Genomic DNA, 20,656 nt, shown 5'->3' on the forward strand with positions numbered 1-20,656 from the left:
GGGAGGGAGGTGCATGGGAATATATGAAAAGTGCCAAAATATGAACTGCTAATAAGATGTATTTTCAAATGTCACCAAATTATGATCTATTGATCTTGCACCAGAAGTTTGACTTTTTCTGCGTAATATTAATTTATGTCACTTACACGTTCTGGGAACTGCAGACTGAATGAGTGCCATTATACTAAAATTAGGTATTACAATTATTAACTGCTAGGGGCCGAAACCAGCAAGGTGCTGAAGAGCCAGTCCAGAATAACACAGTTTAACAACCTGCTGGGAGCACCCGTAAGCTTGAGCACATCAATGCAGCAGTGTGGGACGGGGCACAAGGCTCACCACAGAGCAGGCTCTGCTCTCAGGATGGCACCCCTGCCCCAGGAAGAGCCTGGAAGAAGCAGATTTGGGCGCAGTTAGGAACACGAGCCAAGTCCTACCCTGAATCAGGGGAACCCGAGGGAGGAAAGTGTTTCCAACCTTATCTGACACACAGCTACGGCCTGACAGCCCCACCAAGCTGCTAGGGGGCTGTGACACATGGCCAGGGCAGGATGCTGGGGAGATCTTCTAGACTGGCTAAAGCCCTTACCAGCACCTGCAATTCCGCATGGAGGTCACACCAAACCTGAGAATGTGATTCTGGTAGGAACACTAGAAACAAGTCCTCTAGCAGAAGGCTTTTGCAAAAGCTGAAAATGCTCCAATGGGACTTTGGCCAAATATTTTAGATTCCTTTTAAAAACAAGACCAATCCGTAGTCACTTTAATGATCCCATTGACTGATCTTCACTAAGTGATAACAAAGACTAGTTGTCTCCTTTAGGCCACTACATCATGGCTGAGAGCATCAAGAGGCGAAGGTGATGGGCTTGGAGAGGAAGAGCATCCTTCCTTCACTCCACTTCAGCTGCTAATAGGCATGCCAGAGCTCTCTAAATAGCATTACATTAGTGCTGCATAAAAGCAATAAAGCCCTAAAACAACACATTACATATTTACTGAACTGCATGTCACACAAAAGACTGTCCCCAGGACACCACATGAAGACCTGAAATAGCAAAGCCCAGGGCTGTAAAAAGCACCAGACTGGGCAGACATCCACCGTGCCCACAGCCGCGGTGAGGGTGCACGTGAGGGCTGGGCATGCAGGAGCTTGGCTCCGGGGAGCCAAAGGGATAATCCAGCCATTGCATTTACCCAAAGCAGCATAAAAGAGTCCTCTCTGCCAGAAACTTGGGCAAACCCCAACCATCAGGCATAGAGTCTGCAGAGAAATCAGCATCCAGATGAGGGATGCAGCATCCAGGGCGAGACCTGCTGCTGTGCCAGTGCACAGCCCTGGCGGCTGCCTGCCTGGCACTGACCTGCAGTTTCACCCCGCTCCTTTGTTTTCACTTCCAGCACTTAACTTTCACTCCTAAACTCAATGAATTGTCGTTTCCAAATGTCTTTTGCCCACAGGAAAGGGAAATGCACAAAGTGCTGTTTGATACTTTCCGATAACCATCACCATGGCACAGGGCTGATGTGGAGCCTTCAGAAGTAAAATTGTCATGACAATTTTGGTGGCATGAAATAAGTGGGTTTTGGAAGACCTTTTTCTCCCTCTGCTCCCAGCACTTGGCAGGCCTACAGCATGTTTCCATAGCCAGGCATATGGCAAGATTACTGGACCTGCCACCACAAAGGACCATTAAATGCACCTTAGCTGGAAAGGTGAGATCCCCAGCAGCCTGGGGCAGAGGAGAAGCAGACAGATGTGCTGGGACAGAGGTGGAGAACTAGAAGAGTTCAGAGGCAGAAGTGGAGGGCTCCCCCCTGCACCAGTGCTGGAGAAGTGGAAAGAGTTTGAGAACTTTTGGATGCACATTTTCCCCCTGCCCTTAGGAAGGACAGATTTGCTAAATCAGCACAGCTTTGCATGAGAGCTTTGCCCTTATTGGCAAGCAGGAGAGGAGCACAGAGCAGCCCGGTGCACATCTGACCCCGCACCCTCACCTGCTGGCCATCAGGATGAGTCAGAGCCCCTTGCAGCCAGCGGGGCCAGCACTCTCCAGGAGGTCTGTGGTCCCTGCCACCACTGCTGTGTCACCCAGGGCACAGATCCAGAGCACAACACTGAGACAACCTCACCCAGGTAGCTGTCTGCCCAGCTCCCTGCCGCTGGCATCGCAGCAGGAGCCTGCTGCAAGTTAGCAACTCCCCAGCCCCAGGGGCATCAACCCCTCCGCATCAATGGAAGCAAAGCCCACTTTCTGAAGACTCCTTCTGGAGGAGGATTTCTCCAGGACAGCTTGCAGAGGTGCAACCAACACATGACATCAGAGGTACTGGCACGCCTGCAGAGCTCCCCAGTGCCCCAGGGCACAGCTGCATGTCCTTACCCCACACCACGCAAGCCAGCCACAGCCCCTGCACCTGGCCAACAACCAGGGGTGGCAGGGAGTGATGCAGTGCCCAACAACTTTTGTGAGTTACTGTGTCACGCCAAACGGCCCTGACCTTTTCAATATTCTGTATTTTTATTGGCTGCCTGTTTCCCCTTGATCCCCACAGGCTCATTAGGCAGTGTGGAGCCACAGGCAGCCCCAGCAGCCAGCGCCGCTGCACAACACCGAAAAGGTCAGAGACATGAGGCCGAGTGAAGCAGCTCTCGGGAGGGCAGTTACAGTGGGACGGGAATGCTCCCTGCACACCAGGACCTGTTTCTCAGGGACTCCCCCAAGGTACAGCCCCCGCCCTGGGGTGGCAGGGACCTGCAGCCCACACACACCCGCTCCCAGCCAGAGCGACTGTAGCTGCAAGAGGACCTGCCCGTGGCTGGGGCTTGGTACATGTATTTGCAATAAATAAGTACGTACTTGCAAGGGAGCACAAGGCAGGGCTGTGCTCCTACCCCACAGAGCCAGCAGAGGGGCAGGCTGCAGAAGCGGTCACAGCTGGCACAACCGAGCCCCACGGCTCCTTCTCAGGTGCTGCCAGCAGGGAGAGGACCAAGAACATTTCCCAGAGTCTCTGGCACACTGGGATAGGGAGGGTAGCTACCCAAGCCGATTACCACGCATCTCTAGTAGATGCCAGAGGAGACTGTCCGGAGCCCAGGCCTCCCCCAAGGCATTCGGGGGAGCAAAGGGATGTCATCCCTGCTAGCAGGCTGCAAGGTGGGCAGGGGCAGCACACAAACAGCACAGCTGCTTCGCTCACAGCCTTTTGATCAGCCACAGTCCAGCCCAGCCACCTTCACATGAAGGAAAAGCATGCCACCCCCTTCCTAAGGGCCTGGCACCCCCTCTGCATGCCCCAGAGGCGAGGCTGAGCCCCAGGAGTCAGCCTTCACCCCACATATGGGCCCCAGCCCCAGGAGGGCACTGTGAGCCCTGCCTTCAGCAAGGCCACAGATCCTGAGCAGGACCACCGGTGGATAACACACACCACCCCAGCTGGGCTCGCCACGCTGGTCCTCAGCATGCCCAGTCACGAGCACAACACATTGAGAAAGCCCAACTTCAGACACGTGCTGGAGCCTACCCAGGAGGTGGTAGGACAGCCAGTGCTTTCCCAGAGCTGTCAGCCCTCTACCATGGGGTCAAAACTCACCAGGCGGCTTCAGAAGCACGTCTCCTGCCAGCAAGGGCTGGCTGCTCTTTCGGGGAAGGCAAGCCAGGAGCAGAAGGTGCTCTCTACGATGAGGCACGAGCCCATGGCTCCAAACACAGCAGGCACAGGTGGGTGCTGCAGCCAGGTCCATCAACAGCAACAAACCAGGTCCAGGGGTCCCACAGGCAGCCCAGGCTGGAGCAAAAGGAGACACCTCCACCCCCACTGAAGCTCAAGGAAGGCGTGAGGGGGCCAGCCCAGAGCTTAAATACCCCGGCTCCCTTGGAGACAGTCAGGTGCAGGCTCCAGGTGCGGGTGCTTAGCACAATTAAGGCCCTTAAGCAATTAGCTTGACTCACGTCAGCTGGGCTCCCAACGGCCACCCTCCCCTTCATATGGTAGGTGACAACCATGTTTGGGCAGCATGGCCAAGCAAAGTGATAGAGCAGCCTGCCTGCTGAGGGGGTCCCTGTGCCCCTGGGCAAAGCCACTCAGGCCAGGGGCTGTTGGATGGGCTGTGCTGCCTCTGGGCAGCCCTGAGGCATGGGGGGGCAGCTGCCCCAGTCCCCATAACGGTTTTCGTGCCATTTCCCAGTACCACCAATGCGATCAGTGCCAAGAGGCTGCACAGGGAGAAGTGGGGGTGGCTGCTGCAAGGAGAAGGGCTCTGCCTGTGCTTGCTTGTATGCCGTGGTGGGGGACTCGGCTGCCCCACGGATCCAGCCCCTAGCCTTTCATCGGCTCATAAATGTTCAAAACCAGGGAGATGCGCAGTAAATGCTCTTTATCAATACATACTGCCAGAGTGAGTGTGGCCAGGGCTACCGGGGCGGGCATGTTGGAAACGGCTAAATGGCACTCAATAAGCTTGTCTTTTGCCAATATAAAAACACACCCAAAAAAGACCCCAGCCCGGTGGTGGGAATAATAAAGGACAGAAATAAAGAGGCAACAGCCAGAAACACCACAGGGGAGAGCAGGGAGGAAGGGCAGAGCCGCTCGGCGAGGGCTGCAGAGCTCCTCGGGATGAACACAAAGGGTTAAAAACTGCAACAGCTACTTTCTGAGAAATGGAATATATCACAGCCCTGGCAACGTGTGCTGAGATTTTTCTAAAATAATGTTAGATTTTTTGGTGTTTTTTTTTAAAAAACTGGATCTGGGCAAAGGAGTGCATTGACATTAGTGACAGATGGGATGGAAAATTTTTTGTTTGGAAAAAAATATCTTCTTTTGAGTCACATGCACGAAGAAAGAAAAACAACTTAACCCCTCCGGTCCCCCTCCGAGGATGAGCTGTAACACGGCAGCAAAGAGCCAAATCCCGACGGGCTGCTGGGGCAGACCCCTGCCCTCCAGGTCAACAGAAGCCAAAGCTGGAAGGAGCAGAGACAGCAGTTTTGCCCTACAAAAAGCCATTTTTCTACTTTCCTGGAAGGCAGCGAAGGCAAACTGGCACTCAGCCCTCCCCGTTCAGCCCAGGTGGCCTTGCTTAGGAGAGGTGTCATCCCTGCAGCCCCAGCACCACAAGGCCGTGGTAATGGCAAGTCCCAGGAGCCACATTGTCACCTCCTTCTCGGCTCTGCTTGGCCAAGCCCAACGCTCAGCCCAGGGACCCAGCGGCCCCGGGACAGCATCAGCCACGTGTGATCCCAGAGCAGGGACGGGCTTAGCAAGACCTTTGCTCACACCAGGATCGTTAAGAGACGAGATCTGGGGAAGATGGGCTTTATCTGGAAAGCAGAGCCAAGCAAGGCATCGTGTTTGCCTGGCAAAAGTGTGGAGAAGGGAGGAGTGAGGGGCAGGAGGAGGGCTGGGATGAAGAGAGGGGCACAGGGGGGAATTACAAGGTGTTTGCCCTTGTGGTGAAACTGGCTGGAGATGAACTCCCACTGCTGCTGTTTTGACAGCCCAAACACACTCGCTCACACAATATCTCTGTCTTGTTAAAGGTAATTACAGTTCTTCCTGTGTAATGAGATGGTTTTTAAAGGCCATTCAAAAGAAATTTTCTATAATGAGGTTAAGGGTTTTATGGTGTTATACATCAAGGGAGCTGGTAATTGGTCGGATCCAGGCAGCATCCTGAAGCAGGGAGATAGGAGGTTCTGTGAATAATAGGCTAGCACAGAGTGCAGAGTCTCCAAAATGTTTTGGTTCTGCAGAGGACGGACAGTAAAAGTGAAGGAAGGAGGGAAGAAAAGAGAGAAAACAAAAGGCAGAGAGTTGGACGCTGCCAGCTCCTGCAGGACTGCAGTGGCTTCTTCCATGTTGCTTTGGGTGGGTTTTGAGGAGCTGCTTGAGAGAAGGACTAGCATGTGTGTAGTGGGTCCCACAGGACACCGCTCCTGGTCCGGGTGGGAAACACCGCTCTGCCAGTGGGCGCAGGGTGGCAGCCGGCTCGGTGCCGGGCAGGCAGCAGGGAGAGGGCAGGCAGGGACTGCCTGCACAGCACGGCACGGCTGCGAGATCTGCCTGATCCAGACTTGCATGCCACCCCCGCCTGCTCCATCTGGAGAGAGGAAGAGCAGAAGGCTTTGCCCGCACAGGGATCTCCCCGCTGCGCACAACCGCACGGCTGCGGTGGGTTGAATGCTGTGCGGGTGAGTGTAAGCTGCTCCTGCCTCTTCCCTCCAATGAGTCCCAGGTCCCTCCCTCAGGAAAAGCCCCGGCAGACCTGTCACCCAGCCCTCAGATCAAGCCTTTCCCCACCAGATCACTCCTTGTTTATTATTGCTGCTGCTGCTGCTGCTTCCACTCCCTCCCGACATCTCTGCTCTTCCAGGGCTGCCCAGCAGCGGGATCATTATTCCTGTGCGTTTAGCAGCAGCTCCCCGGTGCTGCTGCCGAGGGCCTGCAGCATTTCTCTGTATTTAGAAGAAGCTGACGGTGGCTGAGACACTGCTGTGGCTGAACAACCGGGAGCCAAGCTCAAAGAGTGGATATTTTAGTGCCACCCCCAACCCGTGAGCCCCAGGCACTAGCAACTTCATAGCAAAGCTTGTTCTCTTGGGATCTCCAGCCCACTTCTTCATGCTGAAGAGGCAGGAGTGGCAGCAGAGAGACAAGTACCTGAACTCTGGGAGGCTTAAGTGCTCATCTGATTGAAAAATCAGCCTTTAGATGCGTAGAGGTTCACCCACCACTTTTGCTGGCAGTGCTGAAGGAGTCGGACGAGGCTGCTGGTGATGGCAGGGGAGGATGCTCTTTGCATTACTCCCACCTCCTCTGCGAAGATTGCTGGCTTGGGTGGTTAGCAGGGAATGACTGAACCCCAGCTTCCCTAATAAACCTAATTTTTCCCTCAGCACATCAGTTGAACTTCCTGTGAACCTCAGAAGATGTTTGAGTCGGGGCTTTTTTGTTCGTTTGTTTTAGTTTTCCCAAGGGTAATCTGCCCATACATCTGCTTTATAGCCCATAACCTGCCCTTAGCAAAAGCCAGGCCTAAGCTCTGGGTCGTGATCTCGTGACCCAGTGGGGCAGTGGAATCATCTTTCCAAGGGATGGACTCACACCAGGATGTGTGGGGCTGGAGCTGAAGTCCTTGGAGAACCTGGCACAGCTGGAGGTGGGAATTTGCAGGCAAATCCTGAGCGGATGCGATTGCTGCACGGGGCTGTGGGGCGGGGGGGGGGAAGGGAAGGGGCTCTCCCTGGCACTAGTGCTTCCTGCGCCTGTCAGCTTGCAGAAGAAACAGAAACATTTCCCAAGCCCTTGGTTTCAAACCACACGAAATGGATGACGCCACCAGTCGCTGGGTAACATACATTCCTTGCCTTATTCCGCCTGAGGAGTGGCATTCAATATCCTGCCTATTTATGTTTTTTAAAGACCAATTAAATATTAAAGGCATTTATCAAGGTTTAACGCTGCAGCGAGTGCATCAGCTTGGATGCCATGATGCCAGCGCGTGTGGTTTCAGCGGGAGGTGCCAGGGGAGCCACAGGTTTCTCAGCTGCTCTGCCCTGCACGGAGCCAGCTACGCAGAGCACGGGGGGGACACGGGTGGCCCAGGGGACTCCAGAGGGGACACTACTGCCCTTTTCAGCTCCAGGTCTCTGCCTTGGACCTGCGCTAGGTGGGCGCAGAGGGCTGCAGCTGCCCGAGATGCACCCGCTCTCAGGACGTGTCCCCACCCGGGGTGCGAAAGCCCCTAATCACACACCAAAACTTTTCTCCGCTCTGCTCTGGAAACCCGAAATCACAGCCACTGCCTGAATAGAGCTGCTTTGGGAATTTGTCAACCAAATGTGTTTTCATCAGTAAATACCAGTTTGTTGAAATTCAAAGCCTCCCAAAAAAGGATCAATTGTGACAAATTACCCATTTCACAAAAATTCTGGAAAAAGGCTCAGAAGGTCAAAATGTCCCATTTTTGACACATTTGAAATGAAAGAAAATCATTTTTTAGGTTAATAAATCTAAGGTAATTTATAGTTTTGCAAAAAGAACTAGAAATGAAAAGCAACTATCAAAATGTTTTGAAATTATTTTTAAAAAAACCCTATTCAGTGCAATCAAAAGGGCTGGGGTTTTTTTTGAGATATTTTTTTTTTACTGCTGTTGGAATTTTACATCTCTGTTCCTGTTGCTGGTGGGAACTGGTTTCTTTTCTATCTGAAGAACTGCAGGGGCAGGGAGATGCTTTCTCCGCCGCTGGTCTCACTAACACGACCTCAGCTGGGTTATTGACATTACAACAGATGCCAGCGGCCTCCGCTAAGCTCCACTGCCCGGGAGGTTCCGGGTGAGCACGGCCGCAGCCACCCACCGCACTCCCCGTCCCGGTGCCAGCCCTGCCACCCGGGGCGAGCCAGGAAGACCCATCGGCTCAGCCACCACCGTAGGGAGGTGGCACACAGGGCAGGAGGCAGGTTACAGCGCAAGCTGCCAAGGGGACGGGATCCCTCTGTCTGGCTGTTCACGGGCTCCGTGCAATGAACGAACCCCAAGGAGGTGAACAGGCAGCAAGCCTTTGGGCACAGAGCAGGTGACAGTGCTAGGCAGGGAGTGGATGAGGGGAATGCTTCCTCTGCCCTCCTCGTCCCCCTCAGCCCCGCGGGCTGCGCTTGTGTCCCCCCAGATCTGCAGCATCACACACTGGCACCCGACATGGGAAAGCAAGACTTCTCCATCGGGCAGCATAAAACCTGCAGGCCTGGAAAAAGGGCATCCCGATCAATAGGACACCCCTCTGCCACCATCTGGCATTGACAGCTTCTCCGCGGATGTGCCACCCAGGGCCCCGCGTTGTCACTCGTGTCCCCAGCACCTGGTACCTGCGCTTTGGGGTGGCTGTGCCAGGGCAGTCTGGGGCTCCGCGGCTGGTGTGCAGGTGGGCACGCACTTTGCGATAGACATCTGGGCGAAGATAAAGGCAGCAGAAAGGGAAAAGATGCTGATAGGAATAAATGAGGCTGAGATAATGAAGCAACATCCAACATTTCCAGCAATGAGTAATAGGCAGGCAGATCGAACAGGCACCCCGTTAGGGGTAGCAGTGAGAGGGGGAGCCAGCCGGTCCTCCCCTTCCCCCAGCACGCTCCTTCCCCCTCTCTCTTCCCTCCTTCCTTGCCCTCCTCCCCCTGCATAAATCTTTCATCCAGAATAACGTCTCTCTTCATAAGGAGAGAAAGAATTAAATATTTCACGAGACTGCAGTCAATCTTGCAGGGCCCTTCTGTTGACATTTCAAACATGTATTTGACATTGCTTTCTCATTCCCTCCTGGTAGAGCAGAGAGCTCTGCAGAAAGCTGTTACCGTTTACAAGGAGGGGAAACTGTGGGCTCTTCAAATCACCTTAATGGGAAATGAGATGGAGGGAACAGCCCTCTGCCACCCTGCATCCCTCTCTGTTTATCTCCCCTCCCTTTTCTTCTCCCTCCCTCTCTGTCTCTGCCTGCCCAGCTCCCCCAGAGCATGGGCAGCCCCTGCCCTGTGCTTTGTCCCTCCCTTCCAGCAAAAGTTGAGTTGCGTCCTTGCTGTGTCCAAGGCAGGACCTAAAAGCCACTGGCTCAGTCGGCTCTGAGGGTCTGACAAAGCATCGCTGAGCCACACACTGGGGGGACCTCAGCCCCTCTGCCCGGTGGCACCTGTGACAGTTCCCCCCCCAGGCAGAAAGCACAGCTCACGCCGGGAAAAGGATATAGGTTGGGGTTTCATTCTGCTGCCAACCTCCCCATGTCAGCTGGCCATTAACACCTGGAAGGAGGGTGATGAGAGCCTTTCTCCCCCAAATCCACATTCTTCTCCCCAGGGAATTTGTTAGTCTTGGATGCTCCCGTGCAGCTCTGCCACCAGACAGAACAAGCCTTGGGCAGCACAAAGACAGTGTTACACAGCAGCAGTGACTGCAAGGTCTGCTTGCTCCATGAGAGAAGCATCACGGCTGGCTCTGTTCCCCACCACACACCCTGAGGTCCCCACGGCACAGCAGGGCAAGGTCGCCTTGCCAGCCCACTGGAAAACATCGTCACAAGGCTGGGAAACTGCTAGGAGAGGCCTGGAGCTGTGCCCAAGGGGTGACATTCCCAAGGCTCCTTGCACAGGGAGTCTCACTCGCAGCTGGAGCACCAAAGGGTGAGGAACCCTCACCCCCACACAAGAAACGATGGAGAAGAAAGGTGGAGGGACCTTCCCTTCTCAGCACGGATGTATCCAAGTGGCTCTCAAACACATAAGCCATCTTCAATAGCCTCCCGGGTGCCAAAACCCCCCAGCTGCTCTCTGGGGTGCTGCCAAAATCTCCAGCGTCCCTCTCACATCCCAGGAGGCAAAACTGTGCAGCATGCTGAGCGGTGGGGCCGGCCAGGCCTGGGTGACATCTCCCCATGAGCAGCCCACAGAGCGTGCCCCGACCACAGCACGCCATGGCAGGGCGTCAGGATGGCGAGTCCAAGCTGTCACCCCCTGTTAGTGCTTCTCTGGCAGCCACCGCCACCCCCTGCAGCCCCTCTGGGTCCTCCCCAGCCTGCTCTCCAGGGAAGGGAAAACGGCAACAGCGTCACAGTTTCTCTTTGGCGTCTCAAACCAAGGAGATGAGGACAAGAAGACATTTTGCAACAGAGACACGAGGTAACAATTCCAGAGCAGAAAGATGACCACATCTCACCCCCAACATCCCACCCCAAACCCCAGGCATCCACTGCCCTTTCCACTCCTTCCACTAACACCAGCCTCACGGCCCGCCTAGCGCCTGGAGAAACCGGGAAAATCAGAAGCGATGACAAGGAGGGACCCCAACCCTGACTGCGTTCACCACCCCACATCACGCTCCCAGGGTCCCAAGATGCAGCTGGGTGGCTTGCGGTGCCTGTAGGCAGGTTACGGCGGCAAGCGGCTGCAGACCGGCGGAGGAGGAAGGTTCAAAGTTCTTCGGGAAAGCTGGACGGGTTCACAGAGCCTTCTCCTATTTAATGAGGCTTTACAAATTGTTTCTAAGGTCCTACAATTCCTCCGGTGTGTCAGTTGAACAAATCCCTTCCTTCTTTTTAAGTTCTGTGTTTAAAGATATATTTAAGCCCCCTGTTAAAATATTTCCCGATGCCTAATAGAATTACAGAACTAAGATTTTCATCTGGTTCTACCTCTCTGACTCAAACTCTTACTGTAACCTTTGAGTCATCTTTAGATCAGCAGAGACTGATGTTTGGAGATCAAAAGGAAAGATTTATGATCACCGGTATTTCCCCTGGAAACACCCACGACCCACACAAGCTCCCTTAATGAGATCCAGTGGCTCCCAGTCAGAGCCAGGCGACGCGGGCTGGGGAAGGCACCGCTGTGCAGGAGCAGAGGAAAGGGAGGCGCAGAGCTGCCCCCGAGAGCACGTCCCTCGGCCCTGCTGCACCTTCCAGCACGAAGCAGCATTGCTAAAAGCCAAGCTGCTCCCCTGCAGGTGCCAGTGGGGACCCCGGGTGGAGCGGTGGCACCGGGACCCCCCCACCCAAACCAGCGTGGACCCTGTGTGCAAACCAGCCACCGCAGAGCCAGCCTGGGGACCTCAGAAAGCCCCAAAACCCCTTTGGGGATCCCAAAGCCTCGGTGGAAGCCCTGTGGCGGGCACTGCATGGGGGGTGGGGGGGTAGCTGGGATGATCACATCGATTCTGCTGGTGTTAAAGCTCCAGGAAGAGAAAAATATCTTACGTTGCAAGGAAGTATTTTGCAGTGAAGCATTTACGTGCCAGTTCTCTTCCCTGCTAATTTTTGCTTTGTCAAAGCTACTGGAAAGTATTTCTTTTGACTGACAAAGCGGTAGAATTTATGAATAGGCAAATTAAGAACAAAGAGAGAAGAAATAAGTCTGTTGATAAAAAAGCTGAATAATTCAGTTGAGGATCAGTTACTTGAGTCGATTCCCTCAGAATTTGAATGAAATAATTTTTACTTAAAGTAAGTTTGTCTTTTGGTTTGAAAACCTGTGAGCTGGAAAGCAACATATTTGCATTTTGCTTTCCAATACATAAACTGAGACTTCATTTTGTAGGCTTTCTTGTTGAATAATCTGCTCTAATTTAATTGGAATTTGAATCCTATAAAAAGCATTTTCTACTTAGTTTTCTACTGATCTCGGGTATTGAGATTTTGTGATCTGAAAAAGCAATACGTCTGTGTGTGCTTATTATCATACTCAGAGGAGCTTCATTGTTCTCGCGTTTTCTGCTGAATAATCTGTTGAATCTAAAATGCAGTTTTGACTTAGCTCCTTATTGATATTTTTATTTTAAAATGTTATGATATGAAGAGCGATTAGTTTATATTTTCTGCTGGGAAGTGTTTTTTATTGAGTAACGGAGGGGGGGGGGGCTGATTCTGTCAATGTTTACCGGAGTAACTAAATCAACAGAATTACTCATAGAATTAGCTTTACCTGGCCCCAATAGCCAGATATTGAAAGACATTTAAAATGCGGATGGGTGTGTAAGGGGCAGAGGGAGAGGGCAGAGACACCTAATCTTTCTCAGCTTCTCTCTCTATCTTTAGGTGCCTGAATACCTTTACAAGTCCAGCCCAAAGTTCATCATTCTACGGAAGATCGGACAGGTTGGAAACAAGCCGCGATAGAACAGTTTGGATTTGGTTCCGGCCACCCAAGCGAAGCCACTCACCATGCCCAGCTTGGACCCCGCAATCCCAGGGCACGGGGACAACCCTGCAGGTCTGCCAACGGCAACTGAGCCGAGCCAATTCCCATCGGGACCTGCCATGTGCTACTGGGATACAGCTCTGCTGGGAAATACGCCACGTTCGCACACCCAAAACCATTGCAGCACACTGAGCTCAGGGCCAGGACCCAGCCCCACGGAACTGCGATCAAACAATGCACGTGCCGAGATCCTGCGTGGGGCAAACCAGCTGTGCCTCATCTGTCAGTCTCACTAAGCCAGGCCCTGTACGTCAACTCTGCCACAGCTTGTAGCACCTAATCACTGCCAGGATACATACAACCTGGCACATAATTTAATCACAGCAGCAATCATAAGAAATTAAAATAAATTTATATAAGTAATAATCACTCAGTGCTGGGTTATCAATAATACAACAGCAGCTCGGGAGAGAGCGAAGACTGAATGGATCCGTACCCCGTTCCTGCTCTGCAATTGCCAGTCATAATTCATGGCAGCAGACAAACATGGCTGCCCGTGGACGGTGGCAGCTTGCCGCTTGGAAACAAAACGGACAGCGGGAGTGCTAGGGGGAATACAGCATTTTATTCGGGGTGCATCAACAGAAATGGATTAATATAAGACAGTGATCCTTTGAGCAATGTCTGGGTAAAATATCACCAGGAGGACAGGAAGGCTACATTGACTGTGAAATAATTCCAAAGGGCAATATCCTAATTTTGGTATCCCTTCTGTCCCATGGGTGTTATTTCACCACTCCTGTCATCAAAACAAAGGCATGCAACACTACAGACCAAATTCACTGTGTCGGAGACTTGCAGGCTGATTTCTTGCAGCCAGGCTGTCGCATTGATGGGTGCACGGACGCATGCGGCAGCCCGGGTCCCTGCTGCTCCTGTGGTGTGACATGGGACACCGGCACGGGGCTCCGCATGGCCCCGGAGACGCGGGGGTCTGCCTATGGGTGAAGGGCACCAGCTGGATTAGCCAGATGCTGAGGGCACTGTGGCACAACCTTCAGCAGGGGAAGAAAAGACAGATTTGGCTCTCTTACAAGCAGCCACAAATCCCCCTGACCTCAGCAGGAGCGGTGCCGCCGTTCTGCAGGGCAGAATTTGATTTCAAGACTTTAGGAGTTCAATGCCAGCCATTCATACATGCATAATCCCCCACTTAACTAGAGGCAACCGTGTGCTGGTGTGGCTCAGAGGCTTTAGCGGGAGGAGCCCGGGATGCATGCGGCTCTCATCAGATGCAAATCCATGAAAGGTCTGCGCTGAGCCCTCCAACACGCCGGTGCTGTGCCACTGTAATCTCCCTCTCACCGTACACTGCTGCAAAGTCATCCTAAGAGCCCCAAAGCTTATGGGTCTGCTTGTTTGCTGCAGGTTTGCTTTACTACCACCCTGCTTTGAAAACCAGGGCTGTGAGTTGCAGGGGGTGAGGGGAGGAGACCCCCCGGCTGTATCCCCTGTGCCTGCCCTCACCAGCCCCCCCTCCTCTCCAGCCAGCACCCCACAGCCTGGCCCAGCGTAACCCAACAACACCCCAAGGTTTCTCCAAGCTAAATCGGGAGCCCTGGCGAAGTGCAGCCCACCCATACAAACACCCGAACGCCGGGGAAAGCAGCTCTCCCAGAGCCTGCAGCTCTGCACCAGCCCCAGCGCCACGCACGGATAGTGTCCCTCACTCGCTGTGAGTGACAGGGCAATTTAGGAAAACCACAGCGCTTTCTTGTTAACAATCAGATCACAGAAGGTGACAACAAACACTGGTCGGGCTCAGAGGCTTGGCTGGTTGAGGAAGGCTGGAGGAGAAACGTGTCAGGATGACAAGAGAAAGAGCCAAGCGCGGACAGGGAGGCTGCACAAGCACGCAGGGCATGGACAGGCTGCCAAAGCACATCGGTGCCTCCACTGAGCGGGCTGTGCCGTGCTGCACAGGACGGCCCTACCTGCAAGCTTGCACATGCTCGTGTGCCCAGGCACGAGCAAACGGCCCCCTGGGCACCAGGGATCACGCAGTCAGTCTGCCTTCAGTATGCATCCCTGGCACACACGCATGCACACACATCCATGTAAGACACTGTAGCAGAAAGCCCATGCTCCAGACTTCAGTCAATAAGCAGATGGCTCCCCAGCACTATCATTTTACATTACAGCTTCTGCTCTGCTCATGCAGCAAACATTTTCTGGCTTATTGCATGAAAAAGGTGGCTACTGTGTCCTTGCAAATTTACACTCTTCCTACATTATCTGCTTATCGAATATTTTGGGGGTGGAGGGAGGGAAGAGCATTTCTATTTTGTATTTACATCCTGCAGGACACAGATTTTTCCCTGGATTCCAGTGGGGTTTTGCTTCTTGTTTGCCTCTTTCCAGATTGTTATAGCTCTGTCACTCTTTGCAGGGAACCAGGAGATGGAAGGCTGTTATGCAGACATCAAGGGGTTGTGATTGCATGCTGGTAAACATGAGAGCAAGAGGGATTTCTGATGGTATTAAAAACCACAAGCTATCTGCAGATGTAAGTGTTCCTGGAGGCAGCGGGTCTAGCTGTTAGCACAGCAATTAGACCTGGTGTTACTCCCAGCCCTACCGCTGCCCTGCGAGTCACCATGGAGGAGTGGATGGTGCCCACATCCCACCCCGCCACGGCATGCATGGGTCCCTGTATCCCACCCTCCAGCCCACTCGTTTCCACCAGGGCCTTCCGAGCTGGGGCAAGGGGGAAGGAGATAATCTGGAGGATATGGCAGAGTGCCTCGCTTTACATGTACTGCAATTACTGTCCTGGCATTTTCCCTGTGTTCGGAATAAAAATGTCAATAAGGAACAAGTTATTAAACCAGCAAGACAGTGAAAATGGCAAGAGCTCCCAGAGGCTCAGGGTGCTGGGCGTTATCGTAAACGCGCTGGGCCGCGGGCACAGGGCATGCTGTCCTGCCCTCCCACTGCCCGCCGCCGAGGCCGGTCCCCCTCCTCAGCACCAGGAGACCGACACACCGGGGGGTCCCCAGTCCAACGCGGGCGCTGCGGAGAGTGCAGCGGGAGCCATCCCGACGGTGGGGGCTGGAGCATGTGGCATACAAGAAGTTGGGTTTTCAGCCTCCGGGCAAGACCTTACTGCCCACAATCCCACGGCTGCCCCAATAAATGCAAATGTATTTTTCTCTTTTAATGAGATCTTTCTGTCCTTTTCCTTTCCAAGTCTTTTCTTGGTGCCCTGCTGCGCTTTCTGCCTCCACCAGCACTGCCAGAGACCCCCGCAGGGAGCAACGCTTCCAAAGAAAGCAAAGCAATTCCCCACCACTGCTCAGCCTCGGGGCTCCTGCGTTGAGCGAGATGCTGGGCAAGGGGCACCCCTGGCACCGCAGAGGCCAGAGGAGACCCTGCTATGCCACAGGGTGCAGGAGGAGGAGGACAAGGGGAGAAGGGTGCTCACAGCCAGAGGTGGGTATGTTTTCTTGCACGGAGACCAGCAGGCAGGATGAGGGCAGAGGCTGAGGGCAGGGGGCTGGATGCTGACAGCATTTGGCAGCAATTACAGCCCGGCCCAAGGAGCAGGGCAAGAGGGCCACCCACAGCACCCTCCTGATCAGGGATGGTGAAACGACTCGGAACACACCTCTGCTCTCCTGCACCTATGGTGCCTCCCTCTCCATTTTCAATTATCAAAGCAAAACACCACCAAAAAAAAACCACAAAAAAACCAACCCTCCAGGAATTAATTAATGATTCATGCTGGAGCCTTGGCAAACCTCGCTTTGCAGAAGTTCAAAGCAGGAACAATAAGTATTTGGCAAAGAGGAGGCAAGCGGCTCGTGCTTGGCAGCGTGTGGTGCGGAGCACCAGTAGCAGCGCTCGCATCGCGCTGCCCAACACCGCAAGGGCTGTGGGGAGCTGCACCGCTGAGCCACCCCGAGCCCAACCGTCACATCCTGCCTGACGGATCGGCCACGTATAAAGTACAACCCAGCTATGAATAAACGGGGGGCAGAGGCTTGGGAGAAACGCACCGCTGGTGCCAGCCTGAAAGGGCTCAGGCCCTGCTGGCAGCGGTGGCTGCGCATGCCCTGCTGTGACCACGGAGCATCCTCCACCCCATGCTGTCACATGCACGTGCCCTCCCGAAATCCTGGGCCTGGGCAACTCTAACTCTCCATCCTGGAGATTTAGGATAATGAGAGATTTAGGATAATGAGAGATTTTTAATGCAATTAATAGATGTCATGGGACTTGGTCTTGTGAGTCTAGAGCAAATGAGGCTTGGATAATTGGTGCTGAAACACATATATCAGTGATTTTTTCCACCACCACCCCTAACAGAGTTGGAGGCAGGAACATGCTGTCGACTGATACCATACAAATGCATTTGGCTATTTGCTGGCAGCATCTTCCAAACAAAGCTCTGGTATGGAGCCTCTGCCAGGCAGCCCTGCAGTCCTAGCAACAAACAAGCTGTCATTTGTTTTTTAAAAAAGTTGCCTGGCAAGCGGCTTTATCCCTACATGCGTGCACAAACACACGCACGTGCTCACATGCACACGCAAGCAAGCAGCCAACAGGCACCACCAGCAGCAGCGTTTCAGTTGCCCCGAGCTCAGCTTGCAGCTCTGCTTTCCTTGTGCTCAAGCGTGGGTCCGCTGGGGGTGCAAAGGTGGCTTTGATTTGTGGCACCCCAGTCCTGTGAGGGTCGCAGCAGGAGCAGAGGGGTCTGACAGCCCCAGGGCAGGGAAAAGGGATGCCTTGCATGGCATCTTACCAGAGGGATGTGCCACCACCTCCCAGGCACCCTCTCCAGCAACGTACCCACACCAGTGCAGGACACGGTCCTCCAAAGGCACCTCCATCCACAGGCAGTCAGATCAAAGCCATGAATCTTTCTCTGTGTTATCTCAGCAGCACCTCTAAACACCACTAGGGCACACGTGGCTTCCCCAGACCCCCGAACCTGCTCCAGGGCTCAGGTGCCCCTTTGCAGGGTGCACGCAACCAAAAAGCTGTGAATTTGTCAGGAACTCCACTATCTGGTCTGTGCGAGTTTCCTAAATGAAAAGTTTTGTTTTGCACTGAACTCAATGAATCAAAATCACCCACAGAACAGGACTCAGGAAAAACCCAAGCCTTTGCATTTTGCCGGGAAGCATTCAGGCATTTTGCTGCAGTAAGGCAAAAGGTATTTCATTTCTCAAATACGAACCATAATAAAAAGTTAAATATAACCTGGATATTAAATTAAAACATAAAAGTCAAAACATGTCAAATCAAAGAGATACATTTGAATTTCCTGGACACTGTCAACAGACAGAAGCCAGAACAATTTGCTTCAGTACGCTCACACCTGAATGTTTGCTTTATGGCTACACACTGGTCCTGTAGCCTGATTAAAAAAAAAATGCATTTTCCATTGGAAAATTTTACCCCTGATAACCTGGATTTCCCGGATTTCCAGAGTGCAGGTGCACAGATCTGCCTGACCAAAGATGCAGGGGATGGAGGTGGTGGTCCCTCCAGTGTCAGGTCCCCAGCAGAGAGTGGACCAGGCTGCGGCTTTGAGATGCTTCCTCACACTTGGCTTGCGCAGGACCAGAGGAAGGGGTAGAGGTGGAACAGCTCCTGCCTGAACCGCTTAATGAGCAGGAAAACTTTCCCCCGGGTTATTAAGCATTTGCATATGGGTTTGGAAACTGTAACCATGTCACCCCATTATAATTATGGATAAACACAACGTGGGCCATTGGAGCGCAATCGAGCACGAGGCTGAAAGGAGAAGGGCCCTGTTCCCTTCCCCATCCTCTCCCCAGCGCTCACTGGGAGTGATGGAGATGGCGATGGGCAGCCTGGGCCATTAGCCAGGCACTGGAGCAGCTCTGCCAGCCAGCCCTGGGCACTCCTGACTTGCCAAAACCGAGCTGGCCAGGGGCCAGGCTGCTCCAAGCCAAACACTGGGAGGGCTCCCTGGGGACAAATCACTTCTGACAGCAAAAGTGAGAATCAAACCTTGGCTGAGCCCAGTCCCCTGCTGCCACCAGGCACCTGCAGCCGAGCCCCAGCCCCTGCAGAGAGCCAGATGTATTTGCAGGGCTCCAGCCCCCGGGAGCAAAAAATCACAGCACTAAAGAGAAGCTTGTTTAAAAAACAAACAAACAAAAACCCACATTGGGGGAATAGCATAGCCATGGCCTCGTGTTATTACTGTACAGCTCTGTATTTCTGCAGTGGTGGAATGGTACCAGGGGAGATGTGCCCGTCCCAGGGACCATTTAACGATGCTCCAGCACTTTGTTAGGCAGCCGTGGAGCCTCGCGAAGCCCAGCTCTCCCCACCGGGGCAGCAGTGCCAAAGGCACCGGGTTGGTGTCAGGGTGCGGAGAGACAGGGGTGCCTCTGCCACCACTGGCAGGGAACCAGGGCATGGGGGTGCCGAGCCCCCCTGCCCGTGGGGCTCACACACAGTGTCTCAGCCCCCATGTCCTGCTGGCTCGGGGGTCCACCCTGCCTGCACCCCTGCCCAGCACGTGCCTTTCGGCACTGCTCGGGCCACGCCACGTCAGCGCAGCCCACAGACACAGCCCGGCTCCAAATGTAGAGGAGCAGAGGCTAATGCAGTCACCACCTTTGAGTCAGAAGTTAAAGAGCAGCTGAGAGGCAGCGCCGTGGCTGCCTGCCAGGTGATGCAAGCAGCGCTTTCATAATTCAACAAGCAATAAAGTACTACAGCAAGGTAAACCCGGCAGCCTGTCTCGGGGAAGGTATCTGGAGAGCAGGGGTAGCACCTGAATCTTCAAGCACGCAGGTCTGCAAGCGTGGAGGGGAAGCACGGATGCCCTGCGAGCAACCTGCAGCACTCGCTGCTACAGGAGACGGTAAAAGCAGATGCTTCTTTAAAGTATTAGATGGTATTGATATGAATGAGAACAGTAAATAGAGTTGGACAAATGAAGGCAGCAGTGTGGAAACTCTTCATCCCTTATGGGCTAGGGTGAAGAGCTGGAAAGAAGATTTACCCAAGATCTGCCACTTTCTGTTAGACTCGTAGCACAGAGCACGTTCTCCTGCGCTGGAGATTCATCTGCTCCAGCTGCCAGTGAAACAGAGATGGGATGCCTTCCTGAGGGATTCCTCCAGTTCTGCCACAAGTTGCCAGGCTCTGGAGCACCTGTGCAAGCAGCAGGGAAGAGGCTTTCTCTGGATGTCATTCCTGCAGAGCTCAGCTAGAGGGTCTGGATTTGGCGGCATCGCAAAGCCACGAAGCTGGCACTTGGCTGTTCCAGTCTGAGGAGTTGCCGAGGGTTTGGGAACAGGCTGGGTCTTGCTCAGTGACCTGCCAGACCCATCCACCATGTCCCCCGCTTCTCCACAGGCAGCCTTGCTAATCTCTGCAGCTCTGCTGGCCATCCAGCGACAGGGCATTAGGGATGGTGATGACGGCAGCGGGAAGAACGTAGCAGCTGGAAACCATCACTTAAGAAACAGCCCAGCATGGGAACCCCAGAGGCTTGACACCGCCCAGCCAAGGGATGTTCAGAGCCGGCACAGCAGCATGCAGATGCTGTGTACACCCAGCACAAGCAACACCTGCCTGGCACCCAGGCACAGTGACAGAGCCCATCCTGCCTGCGGGAGCCAGGTCCTGCCCAGGGAGATGGGGAGGCACCAGGAGAGCCGAGGCAGCACAGGGAGAGTTAACTCGCAGCCACAGGAGCAGAAAATGAGGTTCCAGTTATTAGTTGATTTATTGGTGTGTCCTCAACTGGCACTCAGGACTCAGAAGAAAATGTTCCACTCCAAAGCATTAAGCATCTTCAAAGAGCAGAAGCATTAAAAATTGAAATCATAAAATAGACATGTAAATATAGCAGAGGTAAACGGGGCAGCGAGGAGAGGAGCAGAGCAGAGCCAGCCCCAGCCGAGCCTGTGGGGCAG

At 53.7% G+C, this 20,656-nt stretch overlaps 1 protein-coding gene across 2 annotated transcripts in view; it reads right to left on the reverse strand.

Annotated features, from left to right (window-relative positions):
• The window catches only part of LINGO1 (leucine rich repeat and Ig domain containing 1), a 169,621-nt gene that overhangs the window by 78,219 nt on the left and 70,746 nt on the right, over nt 1-20,656 (reverse strand). The gene's annotated exons all lie outside the window — the stretch shown is intronic.

Source organism: Falco biarmicus, chromosome 7, assembly GCF_023638135.1.
Source record: "Falco biarmicus isolate bFalBia1 chromosome 7, bFalBia1.pri, whole genome shotgun sequence".
In the NCBI taxonomy this organism is placed as follows: Eukaryota; Metazoa; Chordata; class Aves; order Falconiformes; family Falconidae; genus Falco; species Falco biarmicus.